This window comes from Cebus imitator, unplaced genomic scaffold, assembly GCF_001604975.1.
Source record: "Cebus imitator isolate Cc_AM_T3 unplaced genomic scaffold, Cebus_imitator-1.0 Scaffold731, whole genome shotgun sequence".
NCBI classification, from domain to species: Eukaryota; Metazoa; Chordata; class Mammalia; order Primates; family Cebidae; genus Cebus; species Cebus imitator.
The window spans coordinates 463,232-478,459 of NW_016108046.1; positions in this window are offsets into that span (position 1 = coordinate 463,232).

Sequence of the window (15,228 nt, forward strand, 5' to 3'; positions counted from 1 at the left end):
AAAAAAAAAAAAAAAAAAAAGGAAAAAACTTACTTAGGGATAAACTCAAGAAACATGCAAGACCTGTATGCTAAATGAAGAAAACTTTAAAGTAGTCAAATAACACTGAAGAAACCAAAAAGATGAACAAATGGAAAGACATACCCTATTAGACATGAAAACTAAATAAAATAAAAATGGGAATTTTCTCTAACTTGCTTGATACATTTAATATGAATCCAGTGAATCGTTAGACCTTTTTTAAACTGGACAAACGTTCTTAAATATGGAAAGTTAAAAAGCCAAGAATGTCCGGTAAAACTCAGAGGAAGAAAAGTAATGGTGATAGAGTAGCGCTGCTGGTTATTAAAACACTATATCTTTCAGGAGATGTACGGAAAAAAAGAAAAAATGCTTTATAAAGCCTTGATAAATAGAATTGTGTGGTGTTGATTTTATGGAGAGTCAGGCCAATAGGAGAGATTTTAAAATCTAGGAATATATTCAAATATATAGGGCAAATTAGTGGCAATAAAAGTGGCATTTCAAACAGTAGAGAAAAGATGATTTTTTTGATAAACGATGCAGTAACAACTTGATACCCATCTTTAAAAAAATAGTACATCTATACCTGACCCTTTAAATTAGGAGAAATTCCAAATACATCAAAGCTTACAATATAAAAAATTGAATATAAAAAGTTCTAAATGAAGGCATAAGATTATTTTTTAGACATTGAAGTAAGAAACGCCTTTTTTTAAACTACGCTCAAAATATAAAATCCATGAAAGAAAAGATTGATAAATGTGACTATAATGAAATTTTAGAAAATCTGCATTGCAAAAAATTTAAAAACTGTAGGCAATATAAGAAAATGAAAGAGAATCTGGGGGAAACATTTGTCTGACAAAGAGTAAACTCCCTATCATACAAAGGGCTTCTAGAAATTGTCATAAATAAGACCAAAAATTCAATTTTTAAAAAATACATCAAGATTTTGAATTGATCTGATTAGATCACCCTGCTTCTGGCTTATCTGAATCCCCTACCCACCCCACCCCACCACCGCACTCCTATTTATTCAGCATCACACTACCCAGGAAATACACTAGCAAACTGTACAAGTGAATAAAATCCACACTTTTCTTTATATTCTTGTAACTGTATCATGTATAATTGTATCATTTTTTTCTACAATTTGGTCAAAAATTTTTTTACATAAACTACAAAAAAAAAGTTGAATTGAAAGTTTATGGCCAGGTGCAGTGGCTCAAGCATGTAATCCCAGCCCTTTGGGAGGTCGAGGTGGGCGGATCACAAGGTTAGGAGTTCAAGACCAGCCTGGCCAATATGGTGAAATCCTGTCTTTACTAAAAATACAAAAATTAGCCAGGCGTGGTGGCATGCGCCTGCAGTCCCAGCTACTTGGGAGGCTAAGGCAGAAGAATCGCTCGAACCTAGGAGGCGGAGGTTGCAGTGAGCTGAGATTGCAGCACTGCACTGCAGCCTGGGCAACAGAGTGAGATTCTGTCAAAAGAAAGAAAGAAAGAGAAGGAAAGGAAAGGAAGAAGGAAGGAAAGAGGGAAGGAAGGAAGGAGGGAAGGAGGGAAGGAAGAAAGGAAGGAAGGAAGGAAGGAAGGAAAGAAAGTTTATTAAAAATATAAATAACTGAAAATATGTTCAACCTTGCTCATATTAGAGAAATAAAAATTAAAACTACATTAAAAATTATTTTTAACTATCAGATTGACAAAATCTCTTTAAAATTTGAGACTTTTGCTTGAAACTAGGGGATAAAATGTACTCTTATACATTGCTCAGAGGAGTGTAAATTGGTCCACCACTATGGAGAAAAATTTAACTATCAGAAATTAGAAATTCAGATGTTCTTTGACTCATGATTAAAAATTTGGGCATTTATCCTATAGAACTTTCACATGTGCAGGTTATTCACTGCAGTGCTATGTGTGATGGTAAAAGGTAGAAAACCACTGACAGGTCTATTAGCATGGGCCTTCTAGAGTGACAGCCAGAGCTGAGGAGAAGATTAGGGAATTGAGAGTGAAGGCTGAGAACACTTCAGAAGGAAGGAAAGAATAAAGAGATCAAAACTGTGAAATAAAATAAAAGATATGGAAGATTGATATGGAAGTGCCAATATCCAAAGGGGTGGGGGTAAATGAAGTCCCAAAAGAAAAAGAGAAAGAGGAAGAGAAAAATATTTGAATAAAAGCAAAAATGAATTTCCCAGAAATCAAGACAAATGGAAAAGGCTAATAAAGCGTGAAACAGAAAACATAAAGAAAAAGACATATCCAGATACATTACAGTGAATTTAAAGCATTTAGGACACAGAGAAAATTCTAAATGCTTGCAGAGAGCACTTACAAAGGAGTAAGAATCAAATTGGCATCAAACTTTTCAAACAAGCTTGGAAGCATTAGAACAACTGAGAAATATTTTAAAGTATTGAAAATAAAATATTTGGAAACTAAAAGTTTTATCTCCAATTTTTTATTAAAACCTAAGTATATATTTAAAATGTGCTCAGGCATTTAGAGTATTAGTTTTGCCATCAAAGATCAATGAAGACTGACATTGAAAATACTTTCAGAGACAGCACATGAAAAAGAGAAGCTACAGATTCAGAAGGATGACACAGGAGATAATGGGCAATAGGCATCCTCAAATGAATCAGCAAGTGTTGTCCTTGCCTTAGGAAGGAAAAAAGTACAAACACACCCAAAGACTAAAGAAAAGAAAAGAAAAAAACATATATGGCAACCAATCACCAAAATTTTAAATAATATCAACATGACGGATTGGGAGAGCAGGAGAGACCAATGGTATCATGAACATCAAAAGTACTTTTATTGTTAAGGGAAAAATGCACATATTAATATGCTTTTGAAAATAAAGGAGGCAAATAAACATATATTTGTATAATAAGGCAATTGTCATTGAACATAAATTATAGTTATAACTTTTAATCAATGAAAGAAAATATATTTAATGGAAAAAAGTAAATGTAAATATGAAGTAAGTTGACAGAAATAATCACTAATATAATAGTAATTACAAAATGTAAATGGGTTAAATTCAACATTTTAAATGCTGAGACTCGAGAATATGAAACAAAAACAGTATCTAACAATATGTGATCTCCAGGAGAAACTTAAAGAAACAGTAGAATTAAAAATAAACCTCTAGTCTGTAATCCCAGCACTTTAGAAGGTGAAGACTGGTGGATCACTTGAGGCCAGGAGTTTGAGACCAGCCTAGCAAACATGAAGAAACCCTGTCTCTATTAAAAATACAAAAACTAGCTGGGCATAAGGGCGGGCACCTGTAATCCCAGCTACTCAGGAGACTGAGGCCCAAGAATTGTTTGAACCTGGGGGACCACTGCATTCTAGCCTGGGTGACATCAAAAAATTAAGTTAAATTAAATTAAAAATTCTCAAAACAAATAATCCTAATACATAAAAGGAAAACAAAAACTTTTCCACATCAGAATATAATTCTTCCAAATTACCTTTTTACTCACAGTCAGTTACCCAAGCTTTTGAGCATACTCAAATGTCCTCCATGGTAATAACAGAATTTGTGATGAAGCACTGTTTAAGAGTGCTCCAATGCTGTCTTTGGGATTTTTTTTTCTTTCAAGACATGGAAGCCATTTGTAAGTTGATGCCAGTGCTTCAGTGATCTCACCAGAACTTGCAGTCAGTGCCAAGTTTTCAGACAACAAACAGAAATATGTTTCTTCTTCAAATAAGTGTTAAATGGTTTGCTGATGGAATCATCAAGGGGTCATACGCTGGTCATGCCTTATGGAATAACAACCAACTTAACTTACTTCTTAGTGAACTTCTTCTTTAGCTAATCAAATGCATCAAAACAAATATGCTTGGTTAATCACTTAGTTTTCTAGACATCCACTCCAGATTCTTGGAGTTATTTGTGTTTTTTTGAGACAGAGTCTCACTCTGTTGCCCCAGCTGGAATGGAATGGTGCGATCTCAGTTCACTGCAACCTCTGCTTCCTAGAGGGATTCTCCTACCTCAGCCTCCTGAGTACCTGGGATTACAGGCACCTGCCACCATGCCCAGCTAATTTTTGTATTTTTGGTAGAAACAGGGTTTCACCATGTTGGCCAGGCTGATCTCAAACCCCTGACCTCAGATGATTCACCCACCTTGGCCTCCCAAAGTGTTGGGATTATAGGTGTGAGCAACTGCACCCAGCCTGTTTCATTTCTTCCCTGCTATATAACCCTTTAATTTTAGTGGGTCAGGCAGAATGATTTGAGACTGAGCTCCCATTTCTTTGGTTGCCTCAGTGATTGGCTGTGCAGCAAGCAGCAGGCTGTGGAGGAGGAGAGCACTTCTCTTGCCCACTTATTGATGGTGAGATCCCAGTATTTCTCCCTTGTAGGTGATACTGAGCTCTATGAAAGATCCTTAGAGGAGTCTCTTGTCCAATGGCGTGAATCCCTGTGACAAACATGGGAGACTCACAAGGCTCTTGAGGATGTGATACCAGCAGAAACACTGCCAGCTTGGAGAGAAAAGTACAGAGGGAATACAAAATGAAAGAGGGCTGTTAGACAGCCAATCTACAGGCAAGAAATGTGATGATCAAACTATTCAGCTATAAACATGTGATACCCTTCAAGGAAAAGGAAGAATGACTCCAAGGGCAGAGCTACTGCCTCAGGGAATCTGAGCCTTGAGCCAAGGAGAATTATTCTCAAGCCTTGAAATAAAATAGAATGTGCCTGGATTGATTTTGAAATTGATTGGGACTGGTGACTCCTTTTTTTCCTCTTCTCTTATTGAATGGAAATGTCTATCACTCTTATCCCATGCCTGTTTCACCTTTGTATTTTGGGAGCAGATAACGTGTTTCTTGAGTTTCCTAAGTTCACAGATGAATAGGAATTGTGCCTCAGGATGGATCATGCCCAGAGCCTTGGATGATGCAATGGCACTTTTGAGCTGATCTAAAAGTTAGATGAGATTTTGGACTTTGAGTTGTTGCTTTGATGGAATGATAAGGCTGGGAATCTTGAAGTGGAATGCACTTTGCATATGGGATAGATGTGTATCTTTGGGGGCCAGAGGGCAGTCTGTGGTAGGCAGACTAATGCCTCCCACAAAAATGTCTACCCCTAATCCCAGAATCCATGAATATTAACATATGATGATGACAAAGGTTGCAAATAAAATTAAGGTGTTAATTAGTTGACCCAGAGATGGGGAGGTCATTTGGATTCTGTAGTGTAATCACAAACACCCAATGTAATCACAAGGTTCTTATAAATGGAAAGTGAGGGCAGTAGAGAGAAAGTAAGAGATGGAAGAATGATCAGGACTCATTCTGAAGTGACTGGCTTGGAGAAGGAGGAAGGGACCACTAGCCAAGGAGTGTAGGCAGCCTCTAAACTTGGAAATGACATGGAAGTGGATTCCCCCCATAGCGTTCCAGAGGGAATATAGCCCTGTAGACCTTGAGTTTTGCCCAGTGAGACCAGTTTGAAACCTCTGACCGCCACAACTGGAGGATAATAAATGTGTAGTTACTTAAACCGCTAAGTTTGTGGTAATTTGTTATAGCAATAACAGAAAATGAATACACTTGGTGTTGTAAGAGGGACTCCTGTAGTTCCAGGACAGGAATGAGCCTTCCTTGGCTGCCTTCTGTCACTGTGTTGAGGATGGGAAACACTGGACCTGGGTCCCCATCCTCCATGTGGTAAGAGGAAATAAAATTCCCTGCAGCTGCACTTCATCCATCCCTGAGGCCCAAACCAGTTCCCCTTCTTGTTAACACTTATGAGAGCTCTCTTTTGGTTGCCTCTTGCATTCTTGTAGGGTTTACAGCTGTGTGTAGAGGGAAGGTGCAAGGAAAACTAGTCTAAGCTATCTTGTTCCCACTGGAACTTTCCAACTTACTTTTATACATGCAGAACTATTACTGTTATTACTACTGATACATTCAGCTGAAGTTTTCTAGAAATACCATATATTTCCAGTGTTCTTCTATACTATTACTTCTCGTACCTCAGTTCCTTCTGGGTATAATTTCCTTCTTCCTGAAGTGTAGTACGTCTGTTAGTAGTTCTTTCAGCATATGTCTATTAATGGTACCTTCTCACTGTCTTCATCTTCTGTTTTAATTGTTTTTAATAGAGACAGGATTTCACTGTGTTTCCCAGGCTGATCTCAAACTCCTGGGCTCAAGCGATCCTCCTGCCTTGGCCGCCCAAAATGCAGAGGTGAGCCACCGTGCCCGGCCAATTCTCAGTGTCTTGCTCTGAAATGTTTTTCTCTTTCCCTTCCTCTTAAATGATCATTTGCATAATATGGAATGCTATGCTCACACTGGTTTCTCTCATCACTTTGCAAATAAAATTTTCCATTTTCTGTTGTCTGTTACTGTTGTGGATAAGTCTGCTGTAGACAAATTGCATTCTTTCATAAATGGTCTGCTGTTTCTCCATTGTCGATTTTATGATTTTCTGTTGGCAAAGAAGACAGCAGGACATCCATAGGAGAAACTACTCGTTATCCTCCAATATTGACTTCTCCTGTTTTCCTTTTAATAACAGACCCCACTACGTTTTAGCTGGGCATGGGGCTGCCTAGCCAAGGACTGCTTTTTTCCCAGCCTACGTGGTGTGGCCACGTGACTACGTTTTGGCCAAAAGAAGGTGATGTAACTTACATGTGCAACTCTGGGTCATGCCTTCCACAGGGCCTGTCTCTCCTTTCCTCCCACACTCCTCTTTCCTGTCCAGGTCATGGTCCTCCAGCCACAACCATGTGGGCTAGAGAGGCATTGACAGAACAGCACGGTGCTGACATAGATCAGACTCTGGAAACTTTGACCTCTGCACCTTCAATCCAGACTTTAACAAGAGGGAGAACCAAACTTCTTTATTGTTTAAGTCACTGTTATTTTGATCTTTGCTAAAGCAGCCAAACCAATATCTTATCTTATGCAGCAGCAACTCTGCCCACCACACACCAGTGGAGGAGTTAGGTGGTCATTGCTCCTTTCCCTAGAACATACACACACATGCACACACACACACGTACACACACATACACATACACAGATTTTATGTTTTAGAATGCAATAATGCAATTCATAATGTTTTTCAACTTGCTTTTTTGCTCAACTATCTTCGTAGTTTTTCCATTTAGAAAATATTGATGCATTTCATTCCTTTTAGTAACTGCATATTTTACAAAATGTATGCATTATAATTTATGTAACCATTTTCCATTAATTGGTATTCAGATTTTCTTTAAAACATGTTATCTCATGTAATGATAGGATGAAAATCCTTCTGTATTTATTTTTAAATTTGTATGACTATTTCTATAGATTAGACATCTAGAAATGATATTATCTGGCAAAAGATATGCATTTTTTAAAAATTTAATGTTAGTTTAGATAGATTACCCTCTCCAAAACAAGTGTACTCACTGATGCTTCTCCCAAAGGTGCAGCGTGCCCTCCATCCTTATCCAGACTCGATACTATCAATGTGAGTGAGAAACACTGTGACATTTCTGTTTTCTTAATAACTTACGACATTTATCTTTATCACAAATTCATAAATCATTTGTGTTTTTGTGTGCTTTTTCTGTTCAACTCCTTTGCCCATTTTTCTACTTTTCTATTCTATGGTGTTTGCCTTTTTCTTATTAATTTGTGGAAGCTTTTGAATATTAGAGTTACTAAACCTTTTTTTTTTTTGAGACGGAGTCTCGCTCTGTCACCCAGGCTGGAGGGTAGCAGTGAAATCTTGGCTCACTGCAACCCTCACCTTCTGGGTTCAAGCGATCCTCCTCCCTCAACCTTCCAAGTAGCTGGAATTACAAGCGTACGCCACCACCCCTGGCTGATTTTTGTATTTTTAGTAGAGACAGGGTTTCACCATGTTGGCCAGGCTGGTCTTTGACCTCAAATGATCCACCCACTTCAGCCTCCCAGAGTGCTGGGATTACAGGCGTGAGTCACTGTGCCTGGCTAAAAAATGATAATTTCATGATGTTAAGTGAAATACAAGAAAATCATGGCTTAGAGGGGCAGGGTTTAAGAATTCAAATGGCACTTGTAGGTAAAATGTCATTTTTTTTCCTGGCTGTTTTTAACATTATTGTCTTTAGTTTTAATAAGCTCGATTATGATGTCTTCGTTATTATATATGTATAGATGACCTGTTTCAGATGTGGTAGGAGAAGAGAGGGCTTACTCCTTAGGGAGGTGAAGGAAGGCTCCCTAAAAGTGATGATACCTGACTGAAGCAGGGACAGAAGCCCTCCAGGCAGGAGTGAGGGCAGGGAAGACTGGGAGAGTGTGCAGGGCTTAGGCACGAGTGCTTTGTAAGCCAGAGGGAGGAGTTTCAATTTCACTCAAAGTGCAGTGAGATGCCTCGAAAGGTGGTGGATGAGACAATGGCCCTTTGTATCTGTGGGGGTGACAAAATACATGGTCACCTTTAGACGGTTCTTTGCTGTTTCCTCTTCTGACTTAAAATCAATCTGTTAAGAATTTCTCTATTTCCTTATGTTGAAACAAAAGTCCTCAATAGCTCCAGAAATCCTGAATTGCCCTAGAAAGGGAGAAAGCGTCATACCTCTAGTCACCTGTCCTTGCAGCCTGCATACCTGTAGTGGCATGAGCCACCGCGATCAGGTAAAAGTCATTAAAATTTTAAAATGCAAGTGTTTTCTCCAGTCCGTCTCTATCATTTCTCTTTGAAATGTGTGGTCTCTTTCACCACACAAAACACTCATATTTTTAGGAACTGGAATAGTTTTTTTCCTATTAATTTCCTCATGTTTGACAACACTTTCTGTAAAGAGCCCCTCCCTGTCTTGATTTGCCCCCCTGGGTGGCTCTTGCCCTGCGGTTCCTTCCCTGGGCTATTTTCAGTGCCCTATCAGTCCCACCAAAGCGAACCCGGCACCTCGTTCGGAATCCTGAAGTCCTCTAGCCTCTGCATCTCATTTGCTGGGAGCTGCATTCCAGTATTGCCTTTTCTCAACTATCTTGGCGCCGCCCCGATAATAAATCTTTAATAAGAGGTTATATCACTCATGGATTCAAATAAGAAACCCACTGTCATTGAAATGGCACTTGTAGATAAAATGTCATTTTGTTTGTGGCTGTTTTCAATATTATTGTCTTCAGTTTTAATAAGCTTAGTTACGATGTCTTCATTATTACATATATATAGATGACCTGTTGGCTCTGTTTCTCTGGAGAACCCTGAATCTTACATGGACTATGAGCCTAACACATTTTGTTGTACCAGAAGGTACCCTAAGGTCAGGTGGTAGGAAGGGCCATAGAACTCCTGAGATTGTCCTTTGTCTTCAGCTACCAGGGTGGGTAGAGAAAGACCATCAGGTCTGCGCAGTGTTAGGCATGTCTGAGCTCAGACTCTCCTTGTGCAGGGCCTGCTGCTGCTGTTTTGGGGGATGGAGGTGTGGTTCCCAGGCCAATGGAGTTAAGTTCCCAAGGGGATTATCGCTGACTATGCTGCATCACACAGGTTGTCAGGAAGAGGGGGAAACTTGGCAGACACAGACATTACCCAGCTCCCATGCAGCCCACAGCCCAAAAAGCTGGTCTCACTCCCGCCATGCCTCCCCCATCCCTCGGCCACCAAAAGTGCGGAGTTTATTTTGAGGCAGCCAGTGAGCAGGGCTAAGAACTTGCCCCAAGCTACAAGCCTTCCAGCTGAGAAAGCAAGCCAACTCAGTTTCCTCAGCTGTCCCATGGAGCCTTCAGTGGCAATCCATCTCCTTCAAAGGGTCTGGATTCTCTCGACTTTCCTGGTATGTTCCCAGGGTAGTTCATGATGTGAGTTTCCACGTGCTGCTCCATCTGAGTGGGAGCTGCCAGTTAGTCCTGCCTCCTAGCCACCATTTTGACCTCGAATTGATATGCAAATTTTTCCTTTGCATAACAAGTATTCATAGGGACTACTGTCTGAATCCTAAACAAGGTACCTCAAGATCTGTGTGTCCTATTCTGAGATAGGCTGGCCATCTGCAAATCCCCTATTAGAGGCTCCTTGCTGTTTGAAGCTATGCTTGCTTCCATAACAGATCAAGGAGAAAACCACCCATTAATGTCTCATATAAAGTAAAAAGAAGAATACAATTGAATGTTGCCTCAGTAACATGATACAGGAATGCAAATATTTGTTTCCCATGGCGTGGTCAGTTTGCTCTCCCTCTAAAGGAATTGTCACCTTGTAAGTGACATCCAGTAAGTTAGGGGCAAACCTATTGCTTTGTGGTAAAACATTCCAAAATTTAGTGGTTTAAGACAACAATTTATTGTTTGTCATAATTCTATGGGTTTAGAGTTTGGGCAGGGCTTCCTGGGCAGCTCTTCTGCTCCTCCTCATGGCGTGGACTGCATATAAAGAGTTGATCTGGGCTAGGGGGTCCAAGAAGGCTGCACTCACAAGTCTAGCACCTCAGTGCTCCCTTATGTGGTTTCTCTCTCCATATGGATAACTTGGGCTTCCTCACAGCATGGCTGTCTTGGTATAGTTTAACACCTTATCTTGCCCAGACTCCACAAGAAGAGAAGCAGAAGCTAATAATTCTTTAAAGACTGGAATTGTAAACCCAAAACATCACTTCCAGCATATTCTGTTGATGAAAGCAAGTCATATACCACTATTTGCTGCCTGGGGTCTGGATTTCTCAGCCTCCAATTCCTTATAATAAATCTCTCTCTATAGACAGATACAGAGATATGGATCTATGAATATAGATATAGAAATATAGATACCTTAGAGGTTCTGTTTCTTAGGAGAATTTGAATACACCTGCTTTTACACAGAAGGCTGCAAACTGTAGGTAACACTGGCCTCTAATTTTTAAAATGCATTTTTATTTGTTAATTTTTTTGAATAGACAAAGTATGAACACAGCACAAAATCTGAAAGTGAAAGTTAAATCTACTCCAACTCTTCTCCCACAGTCATCCCATTTTCTTTCCCTGGAAAGAACACTATCAACAGCCTCATTTATATCCTTACACAATGCTTTTTAGTGTTTTACATTAGTGGTAGATGTACCCACAGCTCTGCACCTTGCATTTCCTTTAATAATATTTCTTAGAGAACTCTGCATGCTACTTCATATGAAGACACCCTTTTAATGGCTACTCATAGTTCTGTGGATGCATCACTATTTATCTCACCCATCTCTTATTTATGGAGGTGTAGATTGTTTGCATATTTGCTACGGGAAACCACGTTGCAGTGTGCATCCTCACTGACAAACCATTTCATATGCAAGCAAGTCTGTAAAACAAATGAGCAGAATTGCTGGGTTAAAGACTGTGTACACTGTTACCTTTGGAAGGCATTAGCAAACTGCCCACCACGCGATCTCTCCAAGGGGCACACCGACAGTAATGAGCAAGAATGCAGCTTCCCCACATCCTCCCAGACACAAGCCACTCTCCTCATTTTTGAACTTGGCTAATCTTAGACTGGAAAATACTATCCTGTAGTTTTAAAATATAGTTTTCTTATTACCAGTGTGATGGAGCATCTTTTATATGCTCAAGAGCCAGCTGGATTTCCTGTCTGTCCATATCCTTTGCCAAGCTTTCTTATATATAAAGGAAAAAATCCAGGCTGGGCCCATGGCAAAACCCTCATCTCTACAAAAAATATAAAAATTAGCCAGGTGTGGTGATGCATGCCATAGTCCCAGCTACTCAGGAGGCTGAGGTGGGAGAATCGCTTAAGCCTGGGAGTTCAAGGCTGCAATGAGCCGAGATCACACCACTGCACGCCAGCCCAGTCACAGAATGAGATCTTGTCAGAAAAAAAAAAAAAAAAAAAAAAGATATATTTGACAGTCTGATATGTGTTACATATATTTTTTTCTAGTTGGCCATTTTTCTTCTGAATTGTAATAAACAGGCAATAAAGAAAAAATGAAACCCTTTGACTAGTCTTGTTTCCTGGTGACCTAAAATTTTCATGTGTTGTAGGTAAGAAAAAAATAAATTGAGTCTTGCTCAGAGAAGATTGGCTTCAACGTAGCAGGTCCCACACTTTAGCAGTTAACCCTACCTGTTCTACTAGTAGAAGGTGAGCCACCTAGAAGCCTGTTTCTAGCTAAGAGGGTGTGCTTCTGCCTTACAAAAGAGCTTCTTCTTTTTCCTTGGCCTGGCCTGGTGTCCAGTTCAGGAGGACACGTGTGTGCTGGAGTAGGAAGGACACATTTAAATCATTTAAAAGATATTTATTGCACATAACTTTCTTCCGTATTTCCACAACGGTCTCTTTATTGCAGTGAAGCAGAGGTCTGAAGTCTAAGTTCACGAGCCGAGAGCTGCGGACGGTGGCGCGAGTGTCTTTGGTTTCAGTCTGGAGAGGCGCGGGCGTGCAGGCTGCTGAGGACACGATTCACAGCTGGATGAGAGAAGCAATCCCCTGGTAACCGAATTTTACTTGTTTCTCATCTGGTGGCAGGTGGCCCGATTAGGACCGTTTAGAATCAGCCGTGGCTCACGCGAAACAGCCCCACGGCCGCTGTGCTCAGGCCGAGCGTGTTTACCAGGAATGAAGGGAGAGGCATTGCGAGCCCCACCAAGCCGGAGACCCGGAAACCAGGAAAGGCCTGACTGCCAAATCCTGCCCTGAAGACCTGTGACGAAACGTGATTCGGGCCCGGCGCCTCCGTTCATTCCCTGCAAATACAGACATCGCCTCCAGAAGGCAGTGGTTGTCTAGGCAGTGGGGCTTCCCCGCAAAGGAGGCATAGCAGCTCTGCAGTGGAGCCCCGAGGGCCCGAGTGTGGCTCCAGGTCTGGGAGTGGGAAGCGCCCGGGGCCACCTGAGTCAGGGTCACCGGCGGCTCGCTCTGTGTTGCATTTTAGGTGGAGGCGAGGGACTGGGGCTCGGCTCTTCGTTTTTACCTCATTTCCGGATCATTAGTTGGACTGAGTGATGCCGCGGAGAAGCCTTTCAACGCTGCGACCTTGCAGAGGGAAATGAATGTCCCTCTTTCTTGGGAAAGGAGCTCGCCCTGGGGCTGCCCGGGCGCAGGTCCCCCCACACAGGCTGCCACACTCGGTCCGGAAGGAAAGGCTCCTCTTCCCTCCGCGGGCGGGGGGTGGCTGTGGCCCCCAAGGGGACTCCTAGGGCGGAGGAGACGGGGGCAAGACCGAAGGCCAAGCCGGCTTTGGGAGCCGCAGCTCCCGGCCCTAGGCATCCGGAGGGGATTTCGAGGCTGCCCCGGGAGGGCGGAAGGAGTCTGTGCCGGAGTCTGCCCTGGGCTGCCCCCCCTCCCCGCGGAGGCCACCTCCCTCAGTCCCACGGTTCTGCACCGGCTCCGCAGGGACGCTCCGCCGCATTTCCCTGGACTCAGCGGTCGGCAGCGCAGACCTGGGGTCTCTGCGGCCCCGAGGTCCAGCCCAGAGGCAAAGACGGCTGGGAAGGAGCAGCCCCGCTGGGTCGCGAGAGGCTGAAGCGCAGGCCAAGCTGCGGAACGAACGCAGGATCAATCAGAAATTCCCGACGGCTGTGGGGTTGGCCAAGTTCTGCTGCGAAGACTCTTGTGATGAAACATGAAAACCACAAGCTGAAATAAAGGCACAACTAGAGGAAAGGCTGACACCCATTGTGCGTGCGCGTGTGTGTGTGTGTTTTGCTAGGAGGAAGAAGGCTAGCTGAGTTCTGACCGCTTCTTCGTCTGCCTGATATGTGGGCGTGTGTGCGCACGTGTGTGCCGGGGGCAGGCAGCCCGTATAACAGGGAACAGGACAGGCGGAGTCCTCGTCGCAGCAGGGTGGCTTCAGGACTGCTCCTCTGCCTGGAGGGCCCCGCACTGCCCCTTCCTGGCCTAAGTCCCTCCGTGGTTTGCAGCTCAGTTTGCAGCCTGGACGCTTCTCCCGCACCCACCCCACCGCCAGGTGACAACATGTGCCCCTCTCTCTGTCCCCTGCGACTGGGGCTTTCCTCAGCTGTCACACTTAACACACTGCACTGACTCCCCCACAAGCCTTGTGATGAAGCCAAATTTGAAATACATACGTGGAAGAATCTATGCAATGCAAGCGTACCTCTCGGCAGCAACAGTGCAGTGAGCACCTCCACACTCACACCTACTTTGAGAATGGACTATTTCCAGTCGCGTGGAATAGCCCCTCTCCCTTCCTACCCCATGCTTAGATCATACCCCCCTTGCTCTCTTGCCTCCCTCCTCAACCACCAACCTGACTTTGCTGATAAACACCTCTGTCTTTGTTAGTATAGATAACGAACTTTATAGTATTGTAGTTATGTTACATGTATTCTTTTGTGATGCTCTCTGTTTCCATGAAGTTCTTGGGATTTATCCATATCAATACGTGTAGCCATAATTCATTAGTTTTGACTGCTGTGAAATTGTATTCCATCATATATCGAGACTATAAATTATTGTGTTGCTAATGGGCACATGGTTTGTTTTTATTTTTTCCCATTGCTGATGGTGCTCCCACAAACCCTGTGTGTCCTGTGGGATGCATGGGCAAGAGTTTCCCTAGGGCATGTTTAGAGTTTCAGGAATGAAAGTGCTGGTTGTAGGGTGTGCACAGTCACCTCTTCTAGGAAATGCTAGGCTGCTTCTCACAATGGTTTGTACTAGCACAGGCTAGTACCACAGCTCCGCATGACCAACCCCAAACTGACAAACTTTTTAGCTTTTGTCAATCTGGAGGGTGTGAAATATATCTGATTGTGGATTTAATTTGCATTTCTCTCATCAGTTATGAGGTTGAGCATCTTTTCATATTTTTATTGTCTATTTAGGTTTTCTCCTTTATGCTCCTCCTATAGTTTGAGGTGGTCTGTTTGTCTTCTCCAAATCTCATGCTGAAATTTGATCCCCAGTGCTGGAGGTGGGGCCTAATGGTAGGTGTTTGGGTCATGGGAGTGGATTCCTCATGAAGAGATTAATGCCCTCCCTGGGGAAGGAGTGTGAGTTCTCACTCTATTCATTCCTGGTTGTTAGAGAGAGCCTGGCACCTCCTCGCCTTCCTCTCTTGCTGAGTGATCTCCACACATGGGCTCCCTTCCCCTTCTGCCATGAGTGGAAGCAGCATGAGGCCCTCGCCTAATGCTGGCTCCATGGTTCTTGCACAGCCTGCAGAATGCTGAGCCAAATATGACTCTTTTCTTTATAAACCACCCACACTCAAGTATTT